Here is a 19,464-nt window from a genome sequence, read left to right as displayed (position 1 = left end):
GGGCGTGTGTGTGTAGTATGTGCGCATGGGGGTCAATATGGGTGTGGCCTGTCCATGTGAGTAGTCAGCCTCTACAGGAGTTGGAGGGAAGAAGTGGAGGAGGGGAGGAGGGGGAGTGAGGGAGAAGGGGAGGAGAGGAAGGGTGAGGAGGGGAGCCAGGAGGAGGGGGAGGAGGGGAGGCAGGAGGAGGGGGAGGAGGGGAGGCAGGAGGAGGGGGAGGAGGGGAGGCAGGAGGAGGGGGAGGAGGGGAGGGGAGCCAGGAGGAGGGTGAGGAGGAGAGGCAGGAGGAGGGGGAGGAGGGGAAGGGGAGGAGGGGAAGGGTGAGGAGGGGAACCAGGAGGAGGGGGAAGAGGGGGGGGCAGGAGGAGGGGGAGGAGGGGGAGGAGTGGAGGGTTGGGCAGGGAGTGTCCCTGTCTGCTCTTGCTGCAGTGCTGTAATGATTTCTGCCACACCCCAGTCACACACACCACATGCCACAAGGCATGTTGGAGTCATCCCACTCAGGCTCTTACATGTCTCTCTCCTACAGTATGCACACAGGCTCACTCCCTCTGTCCAAAACTCACAGCACCAGAGGGCTGCTACTGCACATTTCTACCCTGCTACAGTGATAACTAGTAGAGTTTATGCACCTGTAAAGTAGACTTACAGTCTCAGTGGTGAAGGACCTTACACAGGAGCTGGGAAACATGACCCCAGTCTATCACTATTGTCTAAAGGGGAAGCTTCAAATGTTTAACAGTGATAGTTAGTTCAGGTGACAACAGATTTGTGGTTGACAAACAGCAGCTAGAGGGACAGCTGATCAGTGGTCTATGGTTTAGGAGCAGGTCACAGTGGCTTGGATAGGTGGTGCGTGTGTGTATGCTTGTGTGTGCATGTGTGCGTGCGTGTGTGTGTGTGTTGTGTCAGTCATTGTAACCAGATTAGTGTCTCTGCCTGTGGGCTCTTAGGTCACTTCCCTTTGCACTGGCTGCTGCTCAGTGGCTCTGGGGGACTTATCAGTCTAGATCCTAACACACGCATGCAAGCACACACACACACCCACACACACACAATAAGTGGTTTTATCTGTGTCACCATCAGAGCACTGTCAGCATCCGTGAGCTCCCTGGAGCAGAGTTGAAGTTACAACAGGGCTTACCGGACCACACACAAACATTCACACACAAACAATCATTAAGCACACATTGTGATCGCAACAACCATGCCAGGGTCAAAGGCATTCACAAGCATACACACATGTACACACACACATTCACATTCACACAAACTAGGCATCCTCCTCTGAACTAAGTCTCTCTGGTCCTCCTGTCCCTCCTACCATTTCCCCCAGGATCCACCTCTATCCTATTCCTCTGGCTCCCAACATACGGCTCACTGACATAGGATCCCTTTAGAGGGAGAGAAAAGGAGAGAGAAACAAGGAGAGAGAGGGAGACATAGAATAGCTATACTGTCTATGTTTAGGCTAGCTATAGCTTCAGGGGGAGGCTGGTTGGAGATAGGGTGAACCCCTCGCACTAAAGCTGTCAACTGATACTGACCATCACACACACACAAACACTAAACTCTGAACTAAGAGGGCTTTGGGTAATAATGCATGCATGGTCATTTTAATCAGTCTGTGCCTCCCTGTACAGAACCAGAAGTGCATGAAACAGGGACCAAACCCCGGGTCTACCAGGCACGTACTGTACCGTTAGACCAAGGAGCCATCCTTACTGTCCATGGATGACACTTGAACTGAAACATCTTCAATTATAGTCAACTAAAATATATTCAACCATGAATCAAGCATGAAAAGTCCAGAACCAGTTATGTGAAGGAGCTTTAACTGGACCCAGACACACCTGATGCTAGGTGCTCTAGCCTCCAACAGCCTCTGTGGGCCAACCAGCATGCCTCTATCACTTAAACACCAGGCTACATTCAGTTCATTTCTTCATATGATTACTGAATATCTCCTATGTGTTTACTGCTGGCACACAGCACCACTCTGACTCTCAGCTACAGATGTGCGGCCTGTGTGGTCCTTTAACATAACCAAACCACTGGTACTTCACAGATGACATGGGTTAGAAGTACCTCAGGGTTGAATTCTGGGACGGGCAACGAACCCAAACGGCTACCTTCCAACCAAGAGGACACCCTCACATTCTTTCACGACTAAGATCTCACAACTCCCAGGTAAAGCTACCTAGCCCCTGGATGCGGTTCGAACCCGAACGCAAACCCACACGTTTACCATTCGACCAAGACAACATGTTTGCGGTCCAAGGACACCGTAAGAGCTTACTTCTCTCAGGCAGTAACAGCTCATCACAGTCTTCTTCAGTGACATCGGGGTCCAAATGGAGCCATAGTTCTTCTGTTCATCGCACTATAATCATCATAAAATGGCACCCATTCCACCTCTCCCTTAGAAACCCGGACCTTTCCATCTGTCTGGACACCCAACTCGACAGTAACGATGTTACAGTACATTTACATGACAGAGACACACCATAGACTCGTCCCTGGCTAACCTCTCGCTCTCTCTCTTTCTCTTCCTCCCTCTGTCTTCCTCCCTCTCTCTTCCTCCCCCCCCCCCCCCCCCCCCCCCCCCTCTCTCTCTCTCTCTCTCTCTCTCTCTCTCTCTCTCTCTCTCTCTCTCTCTTCCGCTGCGTACGGCGCTGGATCCAAGGTCAGTGGGTTACATTAACATCGATCAATCAGAACACAATACTCAAATGTGACTTTAAGTAGCTCTTCCTGATGATATCTCTGAGTTATGATGCCTTTCAAAGCCGGGATGCGAATCCCCGTCACACACTGCACCATGCTGCAGTCCACAACAGTAAACACACACACGCTCTAGTTCCTGTCCTTGTCCCATCCTGGGACCCTGCATTCACAAAGTCAGCCACACACAAACATCAGCTTCAAAATCGGCAACCGCTTCAAACTTAATCAGACTAAAGCTTCAGAGCAGCACCAGCTCAGGCAGGTAATGAATCAGATGAGAGGACTTACTGGATAGGAGAGAAACTCTGCTGCCTCCTCCACTGCCATTTTCCCCTGCAGTAGTGAGTGAAACCTGAGTATTCAATGAGCTATGCTATAGCGCCAGGACTGGAGCAGGGGCTGGAGCTGGGACAGGGGGGGGCTGGGATAGGACCAGGCTGAGACAGGGGCATTATGCTTGGGCTAAAAATACCTGCATGCCTGGGAGGACAGGGGGCAACCAACAGTTCCGCTGCTAATCTCTTCCTCCTCTGAACTGAACAATAACATCATACTACTCTTAATTGTTGTACTTAAGTATACAACTTTGGCTTCGCAAGAACGTATACAGTTTTTGAACGACCGTGCAGTTTAGGTATGCGCTTGCGTTGTAGTGCAACATCACCTTTAACGTTTGTATCCCTTCAACAACAGAGTATTGAGCACAAAGTAGCAACAGCATCTTGCACAATAAACCAACACCAGCTCCAGTCGCCTGCCACATTCAGACCTGCATCTGCCTGTAAACAGCAGCTCTGAGCGAGAGCCAGCTGAACCCTCTCCTGGCTGGCCCTCATCCCACATAGCAGCACAGGGGAATCTCTCTCCCACACTTACCATATTAGTAGGCACTAGTCACTCTGGGCTAGCAGTAACCATGATACGCACGGGGGAACCAAAATAGAAAAATAGTCCTCAGCAGCCAGGGATGGTTAGAGTAGGGCCCCCGCCCCCCTTCTCCTGCCCCCCTGCCCCTGCCCACGAGGCCCCCCAGCCAGGAATCTGTCCAGAGCAAGTCTCATTGTCTTCCTGTCTTATCAGCTCTTTTTCCCTGAGCCACAATGCAGATCCACTGCCAGGTCAGTTAGCCAGTGGAGCTACTCGTGTAGATAGTGACGTCAGAGTAGCCAGTATGTCCACTGTTGCTGGAGTAGCCAAAGCCAGTGTATCCTGGAGGCTGGAGCCTGGAGGTTGCACAGTGGTTAGGTAGCTTAGCTGTAGGCAACACACCAGGCTTTTGCCTGGGGACAAGAACATTAAGTCCACTGGAGGAGCTAAGGAGATATGGCTGATCTTTCTCTGGTAAGCAGGCAGGCGGACAGGCAGGCAGCAACCCAGTAGAGGCTGGCTTCTCTGGATAGCTACTGACTGCATCAACAATATAATCAGCCACTACCCAGCCACACAACCCCAATCACACACACATACACAGTTGCCAACAGCTTAATGAATTGGATCAATGCAGTCAACAATAACTCATTTTGATGGTTAAATAAGGTTATTTTTTCATCTTATAGGTGGACCATTAATTCCAATCTGATATGCTTGGCCTTCTCACTGTAAGCATAAAGCAATCGCAAATAAGAGACTGTTTGATGTTATCAACATAGGTGGTGCCCTGTACTGGTTATACCCAGCACAATAAAATAAACCTACAACCGAGATGTATCAAACCCACCTAAAGTACTTGTATGTAGCGATGTGTATGTATGTCATATTCAGTTGAAGTGAATATTTTTTTTTCTGGTATTTTTGGAGGGGATGTCTCTGCTTTGCAAGGCTGGCAGTTGATCCAGTGGGAAAGGAGGAGTTGTCATGGCAACAGAATCCTGACTGCAGTGTGAGGTGGAGTGGAAGCCCCGGGAATGAAAACTTGATCATCCTTAATGGTTACAGTCCCTTATTAAGCTGAGGGTTCTCACTGTTGTGATGTGAAAGGTTCCAGAATGTTTTGTGATGCTGATATTTCCAGAATGTTTTGTGATGTTGATATTTCCAGAATGTTTTTGGAATGCTGAAGGTTCTAGAATGCTTTGCAATGCTAAGGGTTCAAGACTAGTGTCTTATGATGCTATAAAGGTAATAAAACTCAAGCATCTGTAATGTCTTGTAATATTTCCTCTTCGCGTCCTATCTCTTCCAGTCACATTGGGTAATTATTTGTGTATTTTATGACTAGCACCTGTTATAGTCCTTCAACCAGAGTGGCACCATTTTACACAGTTCTACTAACAAACCGCTGTGATGTACCACTGTCATAAGTATTCTGCTGAATCATCTCCAAGTGTGAAGATGACGTTCACTAGAACAGTGTCTAACAAACATACAGCTATTGACTCTGGTGTAAACAGATGAACCACCAGCCTGATCAATACAGCCAATTAAGAGTACTCCTCATGTCTCATTCCTCACGAGACACGCCTCGCTGCCCTCCTCTCCCTCCTCTCCCTCCTTCATCATCTTCCTCTGCAGAACCTGACCCTCAGTCCTCTGATCAATATGGCTGAAGGCTGGATCACCTCTTCATCTCAGCTGGACATAGGGACAGTAGCTGCAGGTAGAGAGGCTGATAGGCTGGTTCTGGGGGAAAGCACATGAACAGAAAGAAAAAGAGACCGGAAAGAGAGGGAGACTGGCGAGATATGGAGCGAGAGATAATGTCACAGAGTGAGAGAGAGAGCAACACAAACAAACGTGCATACTTGGGAATCTCCAAACACCAGTTCTCTATCAGACCCTAGTGGCTACACTTGATCACTGCATTGACAGTGCCCACATAACTGAAAGCCTTGCTAATTGTCAGCAACCACAATGTTAGTGTTCCCCTCTGGTACAGACTGCTCACAGAGTCTAAGCTAAATCATTATACCTAGCAGAACACATACCACGTGATCAGTACCACACACTCTCAGGCGATTGGCTGTGGGCTCAGCTCTGCTGACTCCTCATTGAATAGTGGATCGATGCTGATGCTGTACTGTTGCTGCTCGAGAGCTACTCTGGGCTAAGCAAAGTCAAGGATGGCTGTGACGTGTGTACGACAGACAGACAGACAGACAGACAGACAGACAGACAGACAGACAGACAGAAAGGGCTGACACTGGCCGTCTGTTCTCACAGTAGCCTAATCTCTTCTGACAGCCACTGAGCCGAGGTCATGAATTAGTTAGAGATGTCCAGAGAACACCCACCAGCCTCCATACCAAACACCCTGCATCCCCCAGCCCCTCAGGACCCCAGCCCACATGAGGACTAGCTGGAACAGCCATACTTCCTGCAGACTGTCATCCTTCTGGTTCCTAGTTCACTTGAACATTTTAAAGCTAAGATAACCCTTTCAAGAAATAACAACAATCCCAGCCCCTAACTTATCTGTTTTTAGAAGGATAATGTAATTGGTCTCAATTAAAATGAGACACAATTCACTGGTCTGCTGGTCTGTCTCTTGTGCTGGGCAGGTGGGTCCTGTCAGGTTTCAGGGTCGACAGGATTTCACTGTCCTTCCACCCTAGGGTTCCCATTTGTCGGATTGTGCGACTTAACGAAGTGGTGCATTTAAAAGCTGCTGCATGGGTTGTAAACAACACACAGATGGACTTGCTATGGTTCACTTCCTCTCGCATCGGCCAATCACATGCTCGCAATGTTGCACTCCTCCTTAGTTCAATGGCAACCTAACACATGGTACTGCTGCAGCTGCTAACCTCATCTGCTTGACACAAACACAAGCACACACACGCCACACGCAAAGATGTGACAGGGAAAAACTACTCTGACTGAACAGGGATTCATTCCATTGTAGCACCAAAAAGGCAGGACACATATATGTGGCATTAAGCCACAGAGTTGCTAATGGATTATTAGTGAAATGTTCTCTCAGGATCGATAAGCACTCTGACCAAGGGCATCAATGTCCACTTCCTCCCTACTACTTCCCAGTCCTCACAGAGCAATTTTACTGAAGAAGGAAACCAGTAAGATGACCAAAAAAAATGAGCAAACAATGTACATACAAACAACCAATGACACATCAGTGTTGATGATGCACCATGGAGCCAAACGAAGATAAGTGAGTAATGTATGGGTCCAGCAGCTCCACCACACTCTTCATCTCACTCTCTCTCCCTCTCTTTTGCTTTTCTCTCTGGGACTAAAAGAGAGGACATGGAGTGGGGAAGAGAGAAAGAGAGTGAGTGTAAAGAGGAGAGAGATGGAGAAGAAAGGAGGTTAGTGTTTCCTGGCTCTGGCCCCAGACTCCCAGCCTGGAAAGCCTAACGTCTCTGCACAGCTCAGCACTGACCCAGGATACTTTGTGGTCCGTGACGTGACTACCTGGCATGCCCCTCGCCCCACCCCGCCCTGCCACACACACACACACACACACACACATGCACACACATACACACTGCCTGACAGAGAAGGCTGGGCAGCAGGACATATATCACACACCTCGACTTCTCTGGTGAATACGTGTCAGGATGTGTGTGTGTGCGTGTGCGTGCGTGAGAGTGTGTGGCAGGGCAGAGAGCATGTGTGTTTCCAGACTACAGCCCCACCCTTCCGCTCACCTTCAGTGTCCGCTACAAGCAGGGAAAACAGAGAGCAATGGAGCAGCCTGCATTCACCACCCACACACACACACACACACACACACACCTGCTGCTGAAGTCCACTATCTAATGAAATACAAGCCTTACGCCATTTTAAATATCTATTTACACAAACTGCACAAATTATCTTTTGTCTGCTCAAATTAAGCTCAGAAAATTAGTGTAATACTGTGCAGCTACTAAAAGAGTACACGATTTCAAGGTTCTCAGAATGTGTTACTTCTGAACAACTGCAGAGCAGAAGAGAGGAAGGTAAGTATGAACACACACACACTCACGTGCACACATTCCTGTGGCTCATCCATCTAAACAGCTGTGTGTGTATATGTTTCTGATTCAAAAGGAAGATACTGTAAAGGCTGTTGTGGTTGTAGTTTCTGGTGGCTGGTGCTGCATTCAAACAGACTGAGGAAACTGAGGGGTGAGGCTGTGTGTTAATAATTGCATACATGTGCGTGTACATGTGCGTGTACAGTACGCGTCTGTGTCTGTCTGTGTTTCACAAATGCAACTCGACCCAGTTCTGACTATCTCTGCAGTGGAGAGAGAGCAAGAGAGAAGGGGGGGAGAGAGAGAGAGAGAGAGAGAGAGAGAGAGAGAGAGAGAGAGAGAGGTGGGGTGGGGAATAGAAGAACAGCCCTGCAGGGAAGCAGTCGGATAAAAAGCTTAACCAACACATCATGCCCCCTCCCTCTGAGAACACCGCTAATGTTTACTCCAGTTAACACTCTCCCTTTCTTCGCCCCCACTCTGTCCCTCTCTTTACTCCAACTCGCTCCATTTCTTTACCACCACCCTCTCCTTACCCTCCATCTTCTACTTCTAATAACCCCTACCCTCTCCTTCTATGACCCCCCTCACCCTTTCTTTCCCTTTACCCCACAACATTATGACTGACTCTCCATTCCTCTCTCTCTCTCCCTTTCTCTCTCTCTCTCTCTCTCTCTCTCTCTCTCTCTCTCTCTCTCTCTCTGTCTCTCTCCTTCTCGCAGGCTTCTGATGGGCTACAGTTCTATTATTCATACCCATCGTAATACTTAGAGCTTTTTTCTCCTCCATCACACTCTTATCTTCCTTTCCTCTCACCCCCTCCATCCCACTCCTCTTTTGTCCGCCCCACAATCTTTCCTCCTCCTCCACGGTCTTCTCCTCTCCTCGATTGCAACACATTCCCTCCCTCTCAACCCTCTGTTTTCCTCTCACTACCTCCCAGCCTTCGTCTCTCCTCTCCTCCACCCCACCCTCTGCTTGTTCTCCACCGTCACATGGCTGTTCACTCTCTTCTCCTTGTTATCGTCTCATTCTCCGGAAGAACCCGCAGCAGGATGGTCAGCTGTGCTGAGCCAGAGCCTCGCCTGTGTTCTCCCATCCCCTGCCCACTTCTCCTCTGTCAGTCAGAGGGAGGATGAGGTTTGTCTGGATGCTCCGCAGCATGGCAGAGCCTCCACAAACAGAGCAGAGTCTCCATTAACCTCCAGATACAGCAGCACACCCTGGCCTAGTTCAGCATCCTCATTAGAAGTGTATGCAGTGTGTACCTGCTACGTTTCCATATGCAGTACAGTGGGATGGGAGGCCGTTAATCTCCCATGATTCAACGGCTTTGATGGCAGGCGTGAGTGGGCTGGCTCTGTCGTGATTGGTGGGTTATGCAGATCAGGAAGGAAGATGAGGGTAGGGGGAGGAAGAGGAGGCGCTCTCAGCTTGGATGCTTCTTTGTCTCTCCGTTCCACTTTGCTGCAGCGACATGTCTGGTCCATGTGACTGGAGTAATGTCACTTCACTCACGCTGTACCACGGTATTACAACCTACACGCTGGGGTTGGTTTTCCATAAAGCTACATGTGAGATGATTTTCTATGGGATGTAAATCACCTGAACCATACCGTTTTCACATTCAAAATGTGTTATTTACTAGCTTCAAGGACCAGCACAATTACAACTCAATAGAGAGTGTGCGAGAGAAAGAGAGAGAGAGAATGAGATAAAGAAATAAAGAAAGAAAGAGAAAGAAGTAAGACCATGAGAAATGCTACGGAGTAGATTTACGTAAAAAATGGGGGAATCAGACACAGAGCACAGCTCCCCAGGGACAAGACTCTACTGAGGACAGACAGGAACAGTGTCGGAGAAGAGCTAGGAGGGGGAGGAGAAAGGGAGGAGGGGTTGGAGAGGAGGGGGGGAAGGGCAGGGCAGGCGGAGGTGGGTGGAAAGAGTGAGGGGGGACTCCAAAAGAGTGGGGGAAAGCCAAGAAGCCCTCCACACACAATAGAGATGAGAGAGGAGGGGAGTGTGGGTGGAAGAGCGATGGGGAGGAGGGAAATCAGGGACCTTGAAAAATGAGGCTTGGCTTAAATAAGTGTCAGGGGATTCATGCCGTCGCGTGGGGTGTGCATGTGCGTGCGTGTGCGTGTGTGTGTGTGTACAGAGGAGGATTCTGGTGGCAGTGAGTGTGAACTCAAGCTATTAGAAGCCCCACCCCCCAACCATCCACACATATACACACAGCCCTCAACACCCCTCTTTTTACCCCAAAAACAGAACAATAAGAGAGATAGATGGAAGAGACATGGGGAAATAGGGGTGTCAACAGCTCCTTTAGTAAGTGTGTGTGTGTGGTGGATGTGTTTGTGTATGTGTGTGTGTGTTTATGTGTATGTGTGTGTTTTGCGTGTGTGTGTGTGTATATGTGTGATTGAGTTGAAACAAGGACAGGCTGGAGGACAGACAGTGGTCTCGTCTTCTGAGTCTGTGACATAACACAGATACAACAGCAGCTCAGACTGTGTACGAGACCCAGTCACAAAGTCACACTTAGCCTACTAGAACCACGGGAAAGAAACATTGACAAACGTGATGCACTGAGAAAGAAGAAAGCTTTTAGTGCTATAAGTCCCACAGACATTACTGCTCTGGTGCTCAAATGGACAGCAGGATTCTGATCCTTGAGAGGGAGGAGAGGAGAGGAGAAAAGAGGTGAGGTGAGGAAGACAGGGCAGGGCAGGGCAGCAGACTATAATATGGATTTTCAGGGACAGGAAATGTGATAGGACCGATCAACGCCAGCCAAGAAGCCCACTACTACTCTAAGCTACAGCCAGCTGTACCCCCGCCAGCACTATGATACACAACTGAACCTACCATACTACAGACAAAATGTAATCAATATTTTTGGCCACTGTGTTTGGCTTGTCCTTCGCTCTGTTCCTCTATTCCTCTCCCAAATCACAGCAGTGTAAACCAATACAGTCAGCTCCCCACTCTTAAACTGAACTAACATGTGTATGTACTATGACTATCTACTTTTACTATCGCCAAGACTCCTATAACATTGTGACCTCTGACCTCACAGCCCCTACACTTCTGAGTGGAGGTCATCAGTATTGAGTCATTGGAACGTCTAGAAGCCCTCTGATGGATTAAGGCTTCACGCCCTCTCACCAACACAACACACACATGTACGCACATCTCCTGGGACCCCCCCCCCCCCCCCCCCCCATCCCCTTATTTCCAAAACCTTACCGATTAGCTACTTGTGGCAATCAATCCTATTGGTTTATAGATCTTGGCAATGAGAGCCCGTCAAGGTTGCAGTCATCAAGCCAAAATAAAAAGGCAGAGGAGGAGAAAAAAAGGATAATTACACTTATCTAATGAAGGCAAGAGGACTCAGCAGTAAGAAGAACGGACTGATTCATTGGCTGGTGGACAGGCGATTGATTTCTCCTCAACAGTGATGATTGGGCCTGTGTGGTGGTTGGTGGGCCCATTGTTCCATCATGTGAGGGACTCACATCTGTATCTCTCCAAGAGCCTTCTGGAAACTCATCTGCCAGTCCTGCCTGTCTGAGGCCTTCTCTCTTTGTCTATGCCTCTCTGGGTAGCTCTTTATACAGTACATGTTCCTCATTCTCTCTCTCTCTCTCTCTCTCTCTCTCTCTCTCTCTCTCTCTCTCTCTCTCTCTCTCTCTCTCTCTCTCTCTCTCTCTCTCTCTCTCTCTCTCTCTCTCTCTCTCACTCTCTCCCTTTCTGTTTCTCTCTGTATCTTCCTCCTCCTACGTACTGTGTGAGAAGTGTGGCTCCCTTTACTGTTGCAGTGGACTTATTCTGCACCAAAGGCTGTGGCCGCTCCACAGGGAGATGGATAAAATACCCTGACACACACACACACACACACACACACACAAACAAAATAACACACACATTCATTTAAATATGCTGACAATTCTGCACATTAGAGCGTTTTACAGCCCAAAATATCAGGATATTTACTAATTGCATGTATATATATATATATATATATATATACAAAGTATACTAAATCACACTAAATGCCTCTGTGTGAGCAGGTTTAACTCTAGAATCATCTGAATGTGGACCACATGTTTTCATTTTCCACGGGGGATCAAAGAGTCCCATCCTGCAGCCCCAGAAGCGTGACCAAGCCCTCTACGGCACCGTAGCCAACACACACCACACCATGTTTACGTAACCATCAGTTCATATATGGAAAACAGAATAATCCACTAAGGAGTAGCTTCCATCGTTTTCAATCTGGACAGTAACAATAAATATTCATAAATACATTTTACAGTTTAAATTGATGTTTAACTGTTAAACCCTTCACCGACCACCAACAACACATATAACACCTAGCCCCCCTCCTGTATGTTCTGTACAGTACTATAAGCTCCACATCAACATTCTACACAGCAGCAACACACATTTTATTGAACCTTACACACTGCCTGGTTCTGCCTGTCTTTGTCAAATCATTAAAACAGTCATTCAGTCGGTCAGTCAGTCAGTCAGTCAGTAAGAGCACCTGCCCTTGAAGTGCTGCTCCCCACCCACCCCCCCACCAGCCTCATTCCTCTGACACACACCCACACAGACAGATCAAACGCACACCTGTGTGTGTTTCCTGAGCAGGTGAGCCCCAGTAGGTGCCCACCAGGATGTGCAAGCACCACAGCTCGTTAGCAGCCTCCACAGACAAACACTCCCGACCGCCTGTCTCCCCTCCCTCCCTCCTCAGCTCTGCCACCCCCCACACTGTACCTCCCCACCTCCGCTCTCATCTCCCTACTTCCATCCCCCTCTTCTGTCCCGCACCCTCCCAACCCCTGCCGGGAGCCCACTCATGCGATATGTATGTATGTGTGAGTGTGTGTGTGTGTGTGTGTGAGTGCGTGAGTGCATATGCTGAGGATTCATGAAGGAGATGAACCAGGACAAAAGAACGAGATCGTTGAGGAACTGATGTGATGGAACAATCTCCCTGAGCTTCCCTTCTCTCCTCTCTCCATCCCCCCTCTCCTCTCCTCCTCTACCTTTTTCTTCAGCTCTCGAGAACGCTTCCTGAGCTTCCTCTTCTTCTCCTTCTCGTCCTCCACAGCATTCAGGTCCACATCAGCCCTCTTCTTCAGCTGGGAGGCAGCGTGAGCCATGGCGAGGGTCCTTTCAGAGGCTCACTAGGAAAGAAAGGAGCACCGACACAGCTTCTCCCTGACGCAGGCTCGACAGGATAGAAGATCCCCAGAAGCGGAGTTGGGGCAGGGCTTTCCCCTCCCCAGGTGTCTGATCTGGTCTGGTAACCCAGCAGACCAGGGCCCACGCAGGTGAGAACCGTGGCCGAAGGAAGGTGCCCCCTCACTGGACCAAAGCAGCTTCTCTGGAGCTGGTGATAGATTCTCCCACACAGCACAACAGCTGTAGTATCCTTCTCAGGGGCACGAACCAAGGAAGATAAAATATAAAAGGATGAATACGAAAGACTTAAAAAGCAACGTCCTCCTGTTAAGTGCCTGCTAAACACGTTCTTGACGTTTTTGTCTGAATGTAGGATGGGTATCTGTGGGATCCAGTCCAGAGGAGCACAGCTTCTTTCAGTATTTATGTGTTCCAGAGCTGGTTAAAATAGCTCTTCATTTGGTCCTGCAGGCTGAGCTGAGCCTGGTTGGAATGTGCTGGATGCTGGAGGGGGGTGAAGCTTAAGGCGGTATCCCAAGAAGAGTCTCTGTCTTCAGGAGGAGTGTCTGGTCCCACTGCCTGCTGTCTCAGTGTCCCACAGCCCCCTGGCCCTAACTGAACCTGGAGACATCCTCTCAATACACACACACACACATCCCTCCGCTGCGCGCAAGACAGGGATGGGAATGACAGGGAGGAGGGAGGGAGAGGGAGAGAAGCGAGAGGAAGGGAGGGAGGAGCTGAGAGGTAGAGCGTGGAAGGAGGGGCTGAGAGATAGAGGTAGGAGAGAGAGGCAGACAGAGATAGAGAGAGAAGAGAGAGGTAGACAGAGAGGAAAAAGAGAGCAACAGAAGAAAAAAGAACATGTGAGAGAGAGAGAGAGAGAGAGAGAGAGAGAGAGAGAGAGAGAGAGAGAGAGAGAGAGAGAGAGAGAGAGAGAGAGAGGTAAGGAGGGTAGGAGAAGCACTATGACTATGGTAGGATTCTCACCCACCAGCTGGAAGTGCCTAATAAAGAAGGGGGGTGAAGATGCTCCAGATCAGTGCACACACACACACACACACCAGTTCTCATACAGCTATTGGCCACGATGTCCCATTATGAAATGTTCTCCCATGAGGACCACACACTGACCCAAACCTCTCTTTTTCCTAGCAATTTTTTCTGCTATGTCAGCTGTCACTGCAGAGCAAGCTAAGTGTGAATCCTTTGAGCATTTGCAGACGAGAAATAGAAGCGGATAAGGAGCAAAAAGACAGAATGATGACTGGAAAAAAAGGAAGGAAACTCAATAATTTACAAAAAAGAAATCACAGTAAAAATGCCACTGTGTTCTGAGCAAGGCATTTTGCGTGCATCAACAAGAACTCCATTGTGGTATGTTTGAATCCCACAGTACATACAATGCAAGCGTGGTTCTCTATGTATGTTGGCTGCATGTTCACACTGCACCTGAGCCCGCGCTTGGAGACTGCAGTCTCTGAATATTAATGAGCTGTGAGCGCTCTGGCTCGACTGGGACATGCGTGTGAGGAACAGACTGCTCTGATTGGCTACCAGGAACATGGAAGCCACACCCATTAAGATGACAGGCACAAAGAAAAATGGAGAGTGAGATTGGTAAGATATTTTGTTTTCCAAACAGATTCATCTGGCAGTCAAAAATGCCAGATATCAACTAGTTATACCGCCATGGACAGTACAGAAACATCTTGATTTCACTGATGTGGATGGTAGCCAAATTAAACTAATTAAAAACATAACACTGCTGGTTACAAATTAGGCACTAGAGCCCCCTCCCCATTAACTGTGCACGAGGCACACTTCTCCCCCACACAGGAATGAACTCTTTGACCTTTCCCACCAGTTTACAGGAAAACTCAATACGCAACCTTGCCATCACAAGCCCCAGTAGCACTGCCTATGGATCCATCGACTCTGTTCCCAAGAGATTGAGAATAGAAGCTGAGAAAGATTGGTGGATTGTTCCTATATTGTGTTTGTTTTACAGAAGAAATTCAATTTGCCATGAAAAAGCTATCTGGTAACACACAGCAATCAATAATAACAGAGGAAAATGATGAGTGTCTGTGTGTGTGCATGTGAGTGGGATTTTACAGTAACAGATCATTACTGAGTCTAATACAAAACTTTCCTCCTGAGGATGAGGAGGGTTCAGAAGGACACCAGACACGGCACAGCTACCCAAACAAGTTCAACCTAAACACCACAGCGTATTTAATCCAACTCCAGACCCAGTTCATCAACCAATCTGCTAACTATTAAACTCATGAGCGCTCGGTTATAGTTGGAGCATGAACCTAGAGGGTGTTGGCTCTCCAGGAACAGGGTTGGACAGCCCTGCAGTTGGGATTATGCAGATGAATAATCTCCACGACACGCTTCTATATCCAACCAGCTCTCAATCCTCCCAACCTGCAGCCACAGGGGCTCCCTCTGCATTAGCAGGAGCAGACAGGGATGCATCCCTTATTAACGTCTCCCTCAGAGAGGAAGCCACAGAGGAGCAGAGAATCTGACAAGAAGACTTGAGGGTTCTTAACCCTGTCATGACTGCCACGTCTTTAATGAGCTTCTCTGCTCGAAATTAGATTAGTAGAGAGGGGAGATTCCAGTGGTGGATTATCCTAGTCTGATACTGCCATGCAAGTACAGACTGGAGCTACTACGGTTTGTACCGAGTTATGTAGCAATTAACACAATACTGTGTGCAGTCAATAAAGTAATCTATTGCAGTCAAGACACTTTCAAGAAATGGCTCTGGAAAAAAGCCAAATTTGAGAATGTGTGGTCAGTATAAAACCATCAATTAGATAAGATCTGCACCAGATACAGTACTCCATACTACATATCATACTGTCTCTGATTACAGGAAGGGAAATAGGAAAACTACAACAACAAAAAATCGAAACATCAAACATTACGAGGAACATGAACCTTAAAGTTTAGCCTGGCCTTTGGACTCCATGCAGTCTTGTCATTACCACATAGTAATTTACAAGATAGTGTCCAGCATAATTCCCTGTGATAGACCCTTCCCCAGAAGCGGACCGGTGGGTAGAAGCCTGAGATAATATCTGATTCACCATTAAAACTAGCCAGGAAGTAAATCATTCATCTGGCTCGATAAGCCGTCAGCCAATAAGAAGAGAGGCTGCTGTGACTGAGTGGTGCTCCAGCTCCATGGCGTGCAGCATGGTAAAAACTCCTAACAAGCATGAAACAGTTCTCCCTCTCCTCCCCTTCATCTCTCCCTAGTTCTTCCTGCCTCCCAGCTCCCCTCACATTCTTCAGAGCCTGTAGCTAATGTTATCATCTGCTGGATGAAACACCTGCTACCCCACCTCACAAGCTCCTCACCTCAGCCAATTGACTCTCTCACCACCATGACATTATGAACCACACAAACACAACCCATGCTCGTACGCACACGCACACACACACACACACACACACACACACGCACACACACTGCTGGCAGGCTGTTAGTGAGTCGTATTGGTTGCTGATGGCCTGGTGAACAGACCTGTCAGAACTGTGTTCCAGAAGAAGATGGTGTGTGTTTCTCAGTCCAGCCCCAGCTGGTGGTGACTAACCAGAAGGTCAGACTTACAGGCGTGACATGAGAAGACAAAGACAAGACACCGAGAGATGGCACAAACACAGACAGAGTTTCTCGATTCTCATGACTGAAAATGTCCTCCACCAGTCTAACTGTCCCTGCTGGACTAAGTTCTCTATACAGGACTGGAGGGCCCTTGATTTGGGGCTTTTCTCTCTTAGAGCAGTAGAGAGAGTGAGAGAGAGACAGAGAGAGCAAGTGAGCGTGTGTGTGTGTGTGTGTGTGTGTACTAGAGCGTGTCCTCATCATCCCAGCCTATAAATAAGTAGGTTGAGATGATAAAAAGGCTCACAGCTCTGTGTTTCCTGGGAGGACAGAGACTTGTATCACACAGCACATCACTGAGTCATGGAGAAACAGCTTTAGACTGAGCTGAGGGATACACATATGCTTTCCAATAGCAAGTAAAGGCATCCCTGATAACAGGACTATCTTGGCTAATCATAGATAAGAACAGAGGAGGTCCTTGCAATTGTTACATCTCTTTCAGCGAACCATCCTCGTTGAGCTCATTGCTGAGTTGATCTTGCAAGTTTGTCATGCTTGGTGACTTGGTTCCTTCCAGCCAGCTAACTAACTAGCTAACTGTTAGTGTTACTAGCTTGCCAGTCATTCTAGCATGGATGTAGGGAATTGACAATAATTCGGTCACTAGAGCTCCATTACTCATGACAGACAGCATTCCTGGTCTCTAGCTCCCTCTGCTGGTGAAATGCACACACTGCAGATCATCTAAGCCAGGTCAGGTGTGCTACACACACACCTTCCAGACCCACTAAGGTTTCCAGCAGCTAGGGGAGAAAATAAATACTATACTGCATATGGTGGATATCATAAATGATGATCTTTATGCCAATCAAGGATTTGTCTGAAATATTATCTGTCAAAGCTTACTCTGAACATCACCCCATAGGCAGATTTGTCATACTGTACCAAAACATTAAGATTGTGTTATGAGGAGAACATAAAGAGGGGGTCTTATATCCAATATTTTGGAACAGCAGGCAGCAACATGTAGTACAATTCCTGGCCACTAAGGGGCATTATTGCCCTGAGAGCAGAGTTTCACAACTGTTCAGTAATGACACACACACACACACACACACCACACATCACAAACACATATCACACACACACCAACACAATCTTAAGATCTCAGCCCCTTGAGTTACAGGTCAGCTTTAGACTGGTTGACTTGTCGACACACGGTATCAGGCTATTAAAGATAACTTGTGATGAGATGTGAAGAGAAGTGAGAGGGGGCATCTCAGTGTTCATCAATATCAACTCCTTACTGGGACAGGAGGGCACCAATAACATTGCTCTGACAGACAGGTCCTCTGGTGTGTGTTCGATGACTTCCAGATCTCTTTCTAGTCTGACCTTGTAAGAACCTGCAGGGGTATCAGCCTGTAATAGAATAGAGGAAGGAGAAGACTGGAATGGCAGAATATTTTAACTGCAGTTTAATTGTATTAGTTTAAGGAGTATACAGTAAGTGGACTAGCGTTCCTGCCCAGACCAGACCAGACTATGCCTTTGCCGTCCTCTTCTGAACTCTTTACACGAGTTTGTCTCATGCCTTCTATGTTAGCAGGTCAAAACCAACACAAACATCTCCTCTCTGCCACGATGCTCCAGGCGTTTGTTTACCAGACTGAGACAGGTGTAAGCAGTTCACAAACAAACAGACAAGGCCGAGGGACTAGAACAAGCCCTCGAGGACCTGTCAACATGAACCACCGTCCCATGACAGACAGCTGCTGACAGGTACTACCCCGTTTCCAGATGAAGCGGAAATGCCCAAATGTGTGCGGTGAAACTACAAGCGTTTGTTCACATGTTGTAGGGAAGATGCAGCCAGAGTTTATTTAAAGGTCAAACCTGCAGCAGGGTTATCACACATGGATACCTTTTTGTCTTCATACAGTATATTCTACAAAATGAGCCAACCCAACCTCAACTAAAAATGAGGTAACCAGCCCCTAACTCCAGCAGCGATGCAGGGCCGCAAACATAATCAATGACCATGTGAAGAGCAAGAACAGCGAGACATCCTCTTCTCTGTTTGAAGTGGTGATTGAAGCAGCAGGAGTTTCTGGGGGGAAGGGGGGGGGCGAGAGAGCAGCTGCTACAAGCTGGGCAAGCTGCACACAAACAGAGCAAACCAGACCTGACCTCCATCAGACTGGGAGACCATAGTAAGATCACACCCTACGATACACTAAAAGAGACGACTCGTGATTTAAGTGGCTGCATTAAGCAGTGCAATTCAGGACATGCACCGTGAGTGAGAACCAATTACGCTTAAGCAGGGAAAGCAGTGAACCTAATTACCTCAAAATCAATTAAGGAAATCGATCAATAAATCAAATCAATATCGGATTGGTGCAGCAAGGAAAACCCTTGTAATGGTTCCCAGTGGAGTGGACTGGAGCCGTCTCTACCATGTCCATGCGTCACAAAGACAGCAGCTGAGGATGACACCAACATTCTGTTCCCTCTCCTCTACCTCTTTCTCGTCCCACCAGAACACAAGCCCTTGTATGGTCACGGGATGCACAGCCATGGTACGTTGCTATGGAAGCAAAATAGTCACGGCAAACAACATATAAGGCAACAGACCAATCAATCAATGCTGGAAGAAGGAAAACGTACAGCAAATGAGGTTCTGTGTAGCATCAAGCGATGTGTAGTATAAACAAATGTGCTGTTAGAAGTTGGAAATTGGTATATGTTACAATTCTATGACTACATACCAGATTACAAGTGTGTGTGAGTAAGCAGACTTTACTCTGATTGGCTCGGACCTTTTCTAATCTACTCTAATTGGTTGAATTCTTGGTCAAAATCAATCCAAGTCTATGGTGCTGACGAGGTTCTGCTGGGGCGCTATGTTAACTGACTGCTCATCTCAGGAGAATTATGTCATTAGGGCACAAGGCGTGAGAGGGGACTGGGGCCAAACGTGAT

The 19,464-nt window shown here is 47.9% G+C and overlaps 1 protein-coding gene across 1 annotated transcript in view; it reads right to left on the bottom strand.

Annotated features, from left to right (window-relative positions):
- The window catches only part of ank3b (ankyrin 3b), an 81,057-nt gene that overhangs the window by 52,087 nt on the left and 9,506 nt on the right, over positions 1-19,464 (bottom strand).

Source organism: Hypomesus transpacificus, chromosome 13, assembly GCF_021917145.1.
Source record: "Hypomesus transpacificus isolate Combined female chromosome 13, fHypTra1, whole genome shotgun sequence".
NCBI lineage: Eukaryota > Metazoa > Chordata > Actinopteri > Osmeriformes > Osmeridae > Hypomesus > Hypomesus transpacificus.
This window is presented reverse-complemented; position numbering and strand designations above follow the sequence as displayed.